The sequence below is a fragment of the Macaca fascicularis genome, chromosome 1, assembly GCF_037993035.2.
Source record: "Macaca fascicularis isolate 582-1 chromosome 1, T2T-MFA8v1.1".
Classification (NCBI taxonomy): domain Eukaryota; kingdom Metazoa; phylum Chordata; class Mammalia; order Primates; family Cercopithecidae; genus Macaca; species Macaca fascicularis.
The window spans coordinates 100,604,611-100,617,165 of NC_088375.1; the positions used below are offsets into that span (position 1 = coordinate 100,604,611).

At 38.9% G+C, this 12,555-nt stretch overlaps 1 long non-coding RNA gene across 1 annotated transcript in view; it reads right to left on the reverse strand.

The window, feature by feature from the left end:
- LOC107130612 (uncharacterized) overlaps positions 1-9,847 on the reverse strand; it is a 149,219-nt gene extending 139,372 nt beyond the window's left edge. Inside the window, exon 1 of the long non-coding RNA XR_001492925.4 lies at positions 9,729-9,847. This is a non-coding gene — a long non-coding RNA (uncharacterized lncRNA). The remainder of the gene's footprint in view (positions 1-9,728) is intronic.
- Positions 9,848-12,555: the final 2,708 nt, after the last annotated feature.

Here is a 12,555-nt window from a genome sequence, read left to right on the forward strand (position 1 = left end):
TGCCAGGTATTCAAGGGGTGGTGGGGCCGGGTGAGTGGGGACTGGTAGTGCTGAAGTGGGAGGATCGCTTCAGCCTGGAATATCAAGGTTGCAGTGAGTCCCAATCGTTCCACTGCCCACCAGCATGGGTGACAGAGTCAGACCCTGACTCAAAAAAAGAAAAGAAAAGTGTCAGCCCGGCTGATGGGCAGTCCTCAAGTCAAAGTCACCCATCCGAAGAGTCTGCATCTTGCAGAAAAAGGTCTGCAATCACATTTGTACCACATTCAATCATTGGTTAGGAGCAGCCCATTAAAGTCTGGCTTCAGTGGAAATACAATGGCAGAGTCAGAGAACAGCTGCTGGAGTCACCAATCAATCAAGCTTCCCAAAACAAAAGGCCTGACATGTACTTTCATGGCTGCTTCAATTTAAAATTTCTTTTAATTTTTTAAGTAGAAGGAGGGGAGGAAAAAATTGAAATAATAACCAAATATTCCAAATTTGATAAAACTATAAATTCTTATGTCCAAGAAGCTCATTAAATCCCAACCATAAGAAATTTAAGAAAAGTATGCCAAGGTACATCATAATCAAATTACTTAAAACCATTAATAAAAACAAAAACTTAAAAGCAGACAGAGAAAAAAGACACAATATGTACAAAGGAAGAGAGGTAAAAATGAAAGTAGACTTCTTGGCCAGGCGCAGTGGCTCACGACTGTAATCCCAGCACTTTGGAAGGCCAAGGTGGGTGGATCACCTGAGGTCAGGAGTTTGAGGCCAGCCTGGCCAACATGGCGAAACTCCATCTCTACTAAAAATACAAAAATTAGCCGGGCATGGTGAAGGGCACTTGTAATCCCAGCTGCTAGGGAGGCTTAGGCCAGAGAATCACTTGAACCCAGGAGGGAGAGGTTGCAGTGAGCCGAGATCATGCCGTTGCACTCCAGCCTGGGTGACAAAATCGAAACTCAGTCTTGCAGGGGGGAAAAAAAAAAAAAAAGACTTCTCAATGCAAGCCAGAAGACACTGGAGCAGCATCTTGAAAGCAAGGAGGGAAACACACACACACAAACACACACACACACACACACACCTGTCAACATAAAATCCCATCCTTAGTGAAAATAGCCTTAAAAAATAAAGGTAAAATAAAGACTTTTGCAGACATACAGAAGCTGAAAGAATTCACCACAAGAATATCAGCACTGTAAGAAATGTTAGAGGAAGCCTTTCAGGAAGAATGAAAGTGATCACAAATGGTTTTATCAGAGGAGGTGGCACAGCTACCACTGAGCCTTTTCCTTACCCCTCTCCTGAGGTGCTCCCAATGGAAACTTTGGAGATGCCGAAGAATGCCTAAAAACCACCTCAAGTTATTTCTAATGGTCTTTCCAGTTCTTGCCTTTTAAAATGACTTAATTCTGGATTGTGTATTTTCTCTTGGGCATTTTGCCTATAACAGAATCAACACCCATCCAATAAATAGTAGCAAATGAGTTATGGTTTCATGATGCAAAGAGTCGGGAATAATAACTTAATGAGATGATAGTTCAGAATTTGTCCTTTTTGCCGGTGCTAGTGATGTATATCAAGTATTGTTTTCATCATCAGCAATCAGGGATGTGGCAGAGGAATTACAAAGGGGAAGAATTTGTGCTAGAACTCAGAGTCAGGCAAAACTGATAGTACGAATCAGGGCATATAGTAGTTGAAAGCATACTGAAGTTGACTATTGGGAAATTTAGTGCTAGGCCAGCTCCACACTAGTTGTGCAAGTTTGAGACTCACTCTTCCCTCTGGACCTCAGTTTCTTCATATTGGGATGTTAGCTAAGTGACTCCAAAAACCCTTCCAAGTCTAACCACCTGTGATTCTACAAGTGTGACTGAATTCAAGCTAGTCTTATACTGCCTCCGACTACTTCACTCTTCTTCATCTGACTAGTTACCAACAGGGAAATCCCTCCAACCCCAAAATAACCATTATTTTCATAATTCAACTATTAAAATGAATAAGTTTTAAGTTTGAAAATCTCTTCGAACTGTATATATTGTATAATGTCATTGAAAAGGTAAAACTATAATGACAGAGAACTCATCAGTGGTTGCCAGAGTTGCAGGTGGGGAGAGAGGTTAACTACAAATTGGTAGCACAAGGGAATTTTTGAGGGTGATGAAACTGTTCTGCATCTTGATTATGAGGGTGGTTACGGGACTATATGCATTCGCAAAAATCCATGAAACTATATATCACGAAGAATAAGTTTTACTGCATGTAAATTTAAAACTAAATAAATAAATAATTTTTAAAAATAGGGCAACAGTTTTGGTAGTGATTTACATCCATGTTTCTTTAAGTGTGCATCATTTTAATATATTCTAGATGATTTTCCAGGGATTAAATTTATTCTTATTTGAATATCTAGCCTCTCAAAAGTGTATAATTTATTAGCATTCACTTTAAAAATATATAATGTATGTTTTAAAATAAATAATGGTTTTCAAAATATGGCAGTTATAGTCTTAAAAGACTTTCTAAAAACAGATGTATTGAGACATAATTTACATACCATGAAATCACTGGTGTGAAGTATTGAGTTCAACGACATTTAGTAAATTTACTGAGTTAGGCAACCATCACCACAATCTAATATTAGAACATTCCACCATCCCAAAAAGATTCCTCATGCCCATTTTCAGTTTAAGAGACTCATAAAAGTAGAAGAGCAGTCAGTCTGCTAGTAAATTTGTTAACACAGAATCACAACATTTTTAGTGTTGGAAAGCTCTTAAGATCACCTTAAACTCCCATCCCCTGTTTAAATGCCTCTGTAACACGTCTGATGGGTAGTAACCCAGCCTAGCTAGACAACATTCAGTGATAAGCGATTGTCTTGTCTAACAGTCATTTCATCCTTGGCCAGATCTATTTATTACACAGTTATTCCTCACTTTGAAGCACTGAGGCTTTATATGGGTAATCCCCCATACATTCTAACTGAGAAGTACATTAGTATCCAAGAAAGGTGGCAGGAAATGTTTAAAAGGAATTATTCCTGAGCATTTGAGGTTCAAACACAAAGCTGATGTAAGTAAAAGAAGCCTGCCAGCTTTAAAGCAGAAGCAAAGGTCAAGAGAATTAAGTATAGCATTCAAAGATGGGCTGGCACTGGTGGATGGCTGTGGAGCATGTCCTGAGTAAAGGACAAAGAGCAACAGAGTAAAAAATTAGGAGACATCAATGGGAAAGTGCAAGGGACCACATAAAACCATTGAAGGCAGCACTTTGATATCAACCATGTCAAGAGGCCCTATCATGAAAGTAGACCAAAATCACTAAAACTAAGATTATTTACATTTTGGTATATAATATCTTATTCTGGCTGGGCATGGTGGCTCATGCCTGTAATCCCAGCACTTTGGGAGGCTGAGGTGGGTGGATCACTTGAGGTCAGGAGTTCAAGACCAGTCTGGCCAACATGGTGAAACCCCATTTCTACTAAAAATACAAAAATTAGCCAAGCGTGGTGGTGCACACCTGTAGTCCTAGCTACTCGGGAGCTGAGGTATGAGAATCACTTGAACCTGGGAGACAGAGGTTGCAGTGAGCCAAGATCACACCACTGCACTCCAGCCTGGGCGACAGAGTGAGATGCTGACTCAAAAAAACATATCTTATTCAGTGAATTTTCTCACTTTTTACTAAATTGGTAATAACTTGCATGATTGATCCTTGTGTATTGCACTGGGTGAGTGAAAAGACAGAAGCAGAAGTCATAATCTTGTAAACCAAGAAATGCAAGGACAGGCCAAACATGGTGGCTCATGCCTGCCATCCCAGCACTTTGGGAGGCCGAGGCAGGTGGATCACCTGAGGTCAGGAGTTCAAGACCAGCCTGGCCAACATGGTGAAAACCCGTCTCTACTAAAAATACAAAAATTAACCAGGTGTGGTGTCATGCACCTGTAATCCCAACTACTCAGGAGGCCAAAGCAGGAGAATCGCTTGAACGTGGGAGGCAGAGGTTGCAGTGAACTGAGATTGGACCCCTGAACTCCAGCCTGGGTGACACAGCGAGACTCTGTCTCAAGAAAGAAAGAAAGGGAGAAAGGGAGAGAGAAAGAGGAAAGAAAGAAAGAAAGAAGGAAAGAAGGAAAGAAAGAAAGAAAGAAAGAAAAGAAAGAAAGAAAGAAAGAAAGAAAGAAAGAAAGAAAGAAAGAAAGAAAGAAAGAAAGAAAGAGAAAGAAAAGGAAGGAAGGAAGGAAAGAAAGACAAAAGAAAGAGAGAAGCAAGGAAGGAGAAAGAAAGAAAGAAAGAAAGAAGAAAGAAAAAGAAAGAAAGAAAAAGAAAGAAAGAAAGAAAGAAAGAAAGAAAGAAAGAAAGAAAGAAAGAAAGAAAGAAAGAAAGAAAGAAAGAAAGAAAGAAAGAAAGAAAGAAAAGAAAGAAAGAAAAATGTAAGGATAGCAAACATGCTAGGTGCCTGGAAAATTACAATCTGGAAACAAAATTATCAAGGCTGGATTTATGGACTTGTGACCGCATAGTCAAGTCACCAAGACCATAGTCACTCAAGGTCTCACATTTGATTTAATGCTCTGCTGTTGTTGTTTTTAAATTCTAAATAATTTTTTAACAGGGGACTTGTTTTCACTTGCAATAGGCAAGAGGTCTTGTTTTCATCTTGCAGTAGGCCCCACAAATTAGGTAGCCAGTTTTGCAATCCATTCAAACCTGGGGAAAGAGTGCGGTGGTGATAGTAATAATCACATCTCATTTGCATAGCTTCTTAAGGTTTCAAAGTCCTTTCACACACATCTTACTTGACTCTTACAACCTATCTACTAAGGAGGCAAAAATAACAAGGAATAGCTGTGTTTGTCCAGGGGCACAGAATCAGAATTTTAGAACAGATATTACCAGCTATCCAGTTTATCTTTCCTATTCCTCATTGTACAAATTATAAAGCTCAGATTCAGGGAAGTTAGAAGACTTGGCCAAGATCACACACAAGTACACTATCAGGAAACAAGCCTTCTTGCATCTACTCCAGTATTCCTCCCATGATACCATGTTGTCTCTAAAGAAGTTCTGGACTGTGAAATCCTTGAGGACTGGGATCATATTTTATTTGTTTTGACAGGACCAGAGTGGATGCCTAGTGAATGCCTATACAGTTGTTTCCATTTTAAAAATATTTTACTATTTACAGCTATACTATCTGATGTGATCTTCCCAATAAGTTTATAAAGTGAGGTAGCTATTGATATTCTCATTTGTTAGTGGAGGAAACAGGTACAAAGAAGATGTATTATTTTAAGCTTCAAAGTGACCCCAGGGGCAGCCTGGGTGGCTCTTTGCCCTTTCTCATAAACTTCTCATCTCCTCTCATCAACTAACAGTCCTCTTTTCCATTTCCTCCTTAGATACATCAGCACAGTTCTACCCAAAGCAGGAAGAAATCAAATATTTACTTATTACTCACTCTAAACAGTATCTGTAAGAGAAACTGGAGCTATGGAAAGGAAAACCAAAAAGATATTTAGATACATATAGTCACAAAGAAAGATGGTGACAGAGTCTCATTTGAATTTTAGAAGTGAAAGAGATAGTGTAGCTCATGTAGCCCAACAAATAAGAAAACTGAGAACAGGGTCACACACAAAATAGTTAAAAAAAGGACGGAGATCCTCTTGCTTCCAGGTTAGTACACAACTTCCGCAGGCACTACTCCTTTAGTTCACTGCCCATATTATTTGCTTAGTGACTTGAATTTTCTCCTTCTTCTCCCCAGGTATCAAAGCCTGAGAGTCAACTATTCACAACAGTTACCAATCACTCAGCTCTGATTTGCATGACTTGGGACGAGGCCACCGATGGGGACACAGCATCCAAGGGGACTTACAAGTCACGAATGGTAGTTAAATCAAGGAAGTTAAGAGATAATACTGTTTACACTATAGTGTTTTCATGATAGTACATCTGTAAAATAACCACATAGAAACAATAAACAGAGAAGAAGAGAGAGCAAGTACACAAAGTTAATCATTCAACTATTCTCAAATGTGGACAGGGGACAGTGATTACCCCACTGGAAAAAGTCACGGAAAACTGATATATAACAAAGATAGTAATGTGTATCAGTAGAAAAACAATGGATTTTTAAAAATAAATCACACTGGAACACTAGACGTCCTCCCACTACCTGACACCATACACAAAACTCAACTCTAGGAGTATGAAAGACCTCAATGTAAGAGACAAAAATACAAAGACTTTAAAAGGTATTATAGGAGAATATCTTCATGATCTTAGCATAAAAGAGGATTTCTTAAACAAGAAATAAAAAGCACTAATCATACCCATACATTAAATTTTTAAAAATCCTTTTACTTAAAGAAACCATAAAGAAAGTAAAAACCAAGCCACAACTGGGAGCAGATATTTACAATATATGTAACTGACAAAGGACTAATATCCAGAAACATTTAATGAATTCCTATGAACACACACACACACACACACACACACACACACACACACACACACACAGGCAGCATTTCCCAAAGGGTAAAGAAGAAATCCAAATGATAACTGAAGATATGTAAAACTGTTCACCCTCTTAATAATCCAGGAAATGTACATTAAAATCACAGCAAAGGATCACTACATACCCCTACATGACAAACGCATTAAAATCTAATAACACCAAGTATAAGAGAGGAGGTGGAGCAATGGAAACTTGGTATCCACTGGGTGCAGAGTCATTTAGTGTAAATGGTTTAGCTTTTTCTTCCACTCAGTAAATCTACCCATAAATATGTACACTAGACTTGGAGGGATTTCTGCCATCTGCGCCAGGAGACACATGTAGGAATGTTCACAGGAGTGTTGTGCTAATTAGCTAAAACCCAGAAACAACCAAAGTGCTCAACAGTAGAATGAATAAGTACACTGTGATTTATTCACAGAACGGAATATCATACAACAACAATAAAAACTATAGGCCGGGCATAGTGGCTCACACCTGTAATCCCAGCACTTTGGGAGGCCAAGGTGGGTGGATCACAAGGTCAAGAGATCAAGACCATCCTGGCCAACATGGTGAAACCTCGTGTCTACTAAAAATACAAAAATTAGCCAGGCATGATGGCACATGCCTGTAGTCCCAGCTACTCAGGAGGCTAAGGCAGGAGAATCGCTTGAACCTGGGAGGTGGAGGTTGCAGTGAGCCGAGATCGTGCCATTGCACTCCAGCCTGGCCATAAAGCGAGACTCCATCTCAAAAGAAAAAAAAAAAAAAAACCTATAAATACATACCTATGGCTTAGCTCCTACTTAAAAATGAGAACATGCAGTATTTGATTTTCTGTTCCTGAGTTACCTCACTTAGGATAGTGGCCTCCAATTCTGTCCAAGTTTTTGCAAAAGACATTACTTCATTCTTTTTTATAGCTGAGTAGTATTGTGTGGCATGTATAGACACCATTTTCTTTATCCACTCATTGGTTGATGGGCACTTGGGTTGATTCCTATCTTTGCAATCATGAATTGCATTGCAATAAACATACATGTGTAGGTGTCTTTTTTAGTATGACTTCTTTTCCTTCCTACTGGGTAGACATCCAGTAGTGGGATTGCTGGATCCAAGTGTAGATCTACTTTTACTTATTTAAAATATCTCTAGATTTGATAAATGAATTCATCAAAGTCTTCAGGTTACAAAAATTAATGTACACAAATCAATAACACTGCTATACACCAACACAACCAAGCTGAGAATCGTATCATGAACTCAATCCCATTTACAATAGCTACCAAAAAAAATAAAATAACTAGGAAAAGAGGTGAAAGATCTCTACAAGGAGAACCACAAAACACTCCTGAAAGAAATCATAGATGACACAAACAAACATCCCATGCTCATGGATTGGAAATCTAAGAAAGGGGTATAATGGACTTTGGAGACTCAGAAAGGGGGAAGTCGGGATGAGAAAAAGGGATGAAAAATTATCTATTGGGTACAATGTACACTAATTTGGGTGATGGATACACTAAAAGCCCAGACTTCACCACTCTACAATTCATCCATGTAACTAAAAAACACTTGTACCCCCAAAACTATTGAAATAAAAATTAATTAATTAATTAAAACTATAAATGCATGCATCAGTCTGGAAAATCTCATAAACCTAATATTGAAAGAAAAAAGCAACTTGGAAAAGAACACTTGCAGTATAATCCATTTATATAAAGACATAAAAAATAAAAACTAACTATATTCTGTAGTGATGCCAACACAGTTGTTAAACTACAAAGAAAAGAAATGATTATCACAAAAGTCAGCATAGAATTATCTACAGAGGGGAAGGAGGAGGAGGGGCACATAGAGGGCAATGCTCTACTCTTTAAACTGTGTGCTGATTATATTAGGGTTTGCTTAACTTTAGTTCATTAAACTAAGATATAGTAGTTCATTAAATAGGTTCATTAAATATGAATGAATTGGCTGGGTGTGGTGGCTCAAGCCTGTAATCCCAGCACTTTGGGAGGCCAGGGTGAGTGGATCACTTAAGGTCAGGAGTTTGAGACCTGCCTGGCCAACATGGTGAAACCCTGTCTCTACTAAAGATACCAAAATTAGCCAGACATGGCGGCACATGCCAGTAATCCCAGTTACTCAGGAGACAGAAGCACAAGAATCTCTTTAACCCAGGAGGTGGAGGTTGTAGAGAACCGAGATCATGCACTGCACTCCAGCCTGGGTGACAGAGTGAGACTCCATCTCAAAAAATAAATAAATATATATATATATACACACACACACACACACGCACACATATGAAAGAATTAATATAGTTCATTAAAATACAATATAATATATTAAATCATGAAGTTACTATTGTTATGTGCCAAATCTGAGCAAATATTGACAATTTCACATGGTTCAACAAATATAGTCTGTGTGTTCATCCAATATAGTCTGTGTATGACATATTTCACATTTAAAAAAATGAAAAAAGCAAGAAAGAAGCATTGGATAAAAGTCAGGACACCCAGGTTCTAAGGTAACTAATTGGATTCTAACCTGAGTTATAATACCACACGGGTGCCCTTTACCCTAGATTCCACTCGCTAGTGGTTAAACACTGGACTCTGCAGATGGCAGACCAGGTTTGAATCCCAGCCCAACACTTATAAGCTATGTCTCCTTGGCCCAATTAATCAACTTTTTGTCATTAATTTCCTTTTGTGTAAAGCAGAGGTAGGTAACAGTACCTATCTTACACAGTTATTATGAAATGTATGTAAATATATACGTACATAAATAAAGTGTTGTCAATAGTGTATATCAATAGCTTAGCTTAATACCTGACACTTCATAAATAACTTATCAATGTTAGTTTTGTTACTGGGTCCCATTCTCTTCTGTCACATTTCTTCAGATGGTTTCAGAAAGGGGCAAATGAAGAATTGTGTGAATATGCTTTGAAAACAACAAAAGATCCCATGCAAGCACTATGACTGTTACTATTCTTATTCTCTTACATGTCCATGTCCATCCATTATCATTCATCAAAAGAGCAACATTATCAGTGTGGAGACACTGGAGGCAAAGCAGCCAAAAAGAGTTAAGACAGAACCACCACTGCTTTCATGAAGTCTGGTGAACAGAACAGAGATTTAAACTGCACACTCTTCCTAACCCCAATCTCCTAGTGCAAAACTGAGAGTCTCGAACTCACAAATCCCAAGCCACTTTTCCAGGGGAGCCAGTTGTGCCAGGGAGTCAAGGTCAGCCAAGGCTTTGAGGATACCAGGAACAGAAGCTCTGAGTGTGTAAGGTCCCTTTTCAGACAAAGCCACAGGCTGCCCAGACTAGGGTGGATTTCTGCCTCACTAGGGCTTGCAGATGGCTTGTTTTTTTCCACACTGAAACTCTTTTTTTTTTTAATTCGAAGTTGTACAAACTATTTCTATATAGAACGTTAAAAAAATAAACAGGAAATGGGAGGTATCTGCCGTGGAAACAGGATGGATTGTGCCAACGGTCCCTGCCCCACCCTCGTAAACACCCCACCACCATCCAATTAGCATTAGGCACCAAAGACTGGAAACTCAGTTTGAACCTGGGACCAGAAGAAAGCTTAAAATCCCTGGCTGATTCAGTTTCAACCAGTTTAGTTTAAAAACAAAACAAAACAAAAAACAGGCATGTGGAAAGAAGGCAAGTTATGTAGAAATGTAAGCACAGCATAGCTCTCTCATTCATATTTCAGGTAAGAACCTCAAGTTTTGTATTATCGTTTGGCTGGTACTGTTGGGTGAATTAAGAGAATGCAACAGACTTCCCAAAATTCAATGCAAAGTACTCAGTTACATCCTTCCAAAAATTTCCTAAGACCCCCTCAGCCCATAATGTCACAGATATCTGGATCTAATCTCTGGGCCATTACCTTGTTGGGCTCATCATTTATTGGTGTAAAAACTAACTTTGACAACCCCCGGTGAGTCCCAATACTATTCTAGAAACTCAAAAGAAACCAAACACTAACAAAAAGTCAAAATGAAAATAAATACTAAGACTGACAGCTGGGCAACATAATGAGACCCCATCTCTACAAAAGAAAAAACAAAAAAAAAATGTTTTTTGAGATGGAGTCTCGCTCTGTCACCCAGGCTGGAGCTCAGTGGCACAATCTCGGCTCACTGCAACCTCTGCCTCCTGGGTTCCAGCTATTCTCCTCCCTCAGCCTCCCGAGTAACTGAGATTACAGGTGCGCACCACCACACCCAGCTAATTTTTGTATTTTTAGTAGAGATGGAGTTTCACCAGGTTGGCCAGGCTGGTCTTGAACTCCTAACCTCAAGTAATCCACCTGCCTTGGGCTCCCAAAGTGCTGGGATTACAGGCATTAGCCACCGTGCCTAGCCCCCCAAAAACTTTTTAAATTAGCTGGATAAAGTGGTGCATGCCTATAGTCCCAGCTACTCAGGAGGCTGAGACGGGAGGGTCGATTGAGCCTAGGAGTTCAAGGTTGCAGTATCACGCCACTGCACCCCAGTCTGAGTGACAGAGCAAGACCCTATCTCTAAAAGAACAAAAAATACTAAGACTGACCATACACCACATTATTCTTCCTTCACTTCATTTACATTGTCTTTTACCCAGAGGATGCCCTTTTAAATATGATGTTTATATAGGTATGTTTTATATATGTATATATACAAATGAATTAATATGGTTCATTAAAATACAATATAGTATATTAAATCATGAAGTGACATGAAGTGACTCTATTTACAGTGACTAGTTTAGTCATAGATAATTATTCAGATAATTTAGAAATTATTAATTTATATCATGTAGTGATGCCTATGAACTCCAGAAAGTGTAGCCCAGAGGTAAGAAATTGTCAATGGTTTTGCTACTGTTGAATTACCTTATATGGACCATCTGCAAAAGTGGTCAGTATGGACATACTGTCTGGATTATTCTCTATCCTAGACCTTGTATGAAAAAGGCCCTAGCTGCTTAGTTCACTGGCCAAAACTCACCTTAGCCCAGTTCCATTGTTACCCACAAACACCAAGTCCAGTGTTTAAAAGCGAGTGAAGAGTATGGTTCAGGTACAGACATGGCAACATATGAAGAAGGTTCTTATTTGTCTACCAAATCCTTATTCCAGACTGGGATAGTGATAGTGAAGTTAAAATTGAGATATCATCCCATTAGCCATTTGACACACATCCAATTGCTGAGCTTGGAGTGACATGTTGCAAATGATGGCAAACCTGGCAAATCTTAATGACCACTTTTCTTCATCAGTTTATTTCAGGGACCCTACAGCCATCTACACTATTTTTTTGGCCTACTTATTACCTTGCAGTGGTTGAGGGGCCAAATGATAAAACAATAACCCCTCCTGCCCTCCTGCCTGTGATGTGTTGCTCCTATGTGGAGCTTGTAAAGCTGAATTCTTATATGGTAGGCCTATTGAGGTTCCAAGGAAAAACTTCATCCCTTTAGGTAAGAGTGAAGTTTTTCCTGAAGGGAAGGTCTTAACCATGCTATGGAAAAGTAAGTGGAAAGTAATGATGAGTCTACTGTTGGGTCAGAATGAAGACGCCCGTGGATAAGGCAAAAGGGGAAACCAAGATACAAGTTGGATAATTGGTACCTGGAGCCACGCTACATAGCTTATGTGAAGTCTCACTATACAGACAGTGCCAGACTTAACAATTTAATATTTTTTAACTTTATGAGGGTGCAAAGGCACTACACATTCAGTAGAAACCACACTTCAAATACCCATATAACCTTTCTGGTTTTTACTTTCAGTACGGTAGTCAACAAATTACATGAGATATCAACACTTTTTTATAAAATAGGCTTTGTGTTAGATGGGTTTGCCCATTTGTAGGCTAATGTAAGTGTTCTGAGCACTTTTAGCTAGGCTAAACTATAATGTTCAGTGCATTTTTGACTTGAGATATTTTCAATTTGTGATGGATTTATTGGAACATAATCCCATTATAAGTTGAGGAATATCTGTATTAGCAAACTTGTTA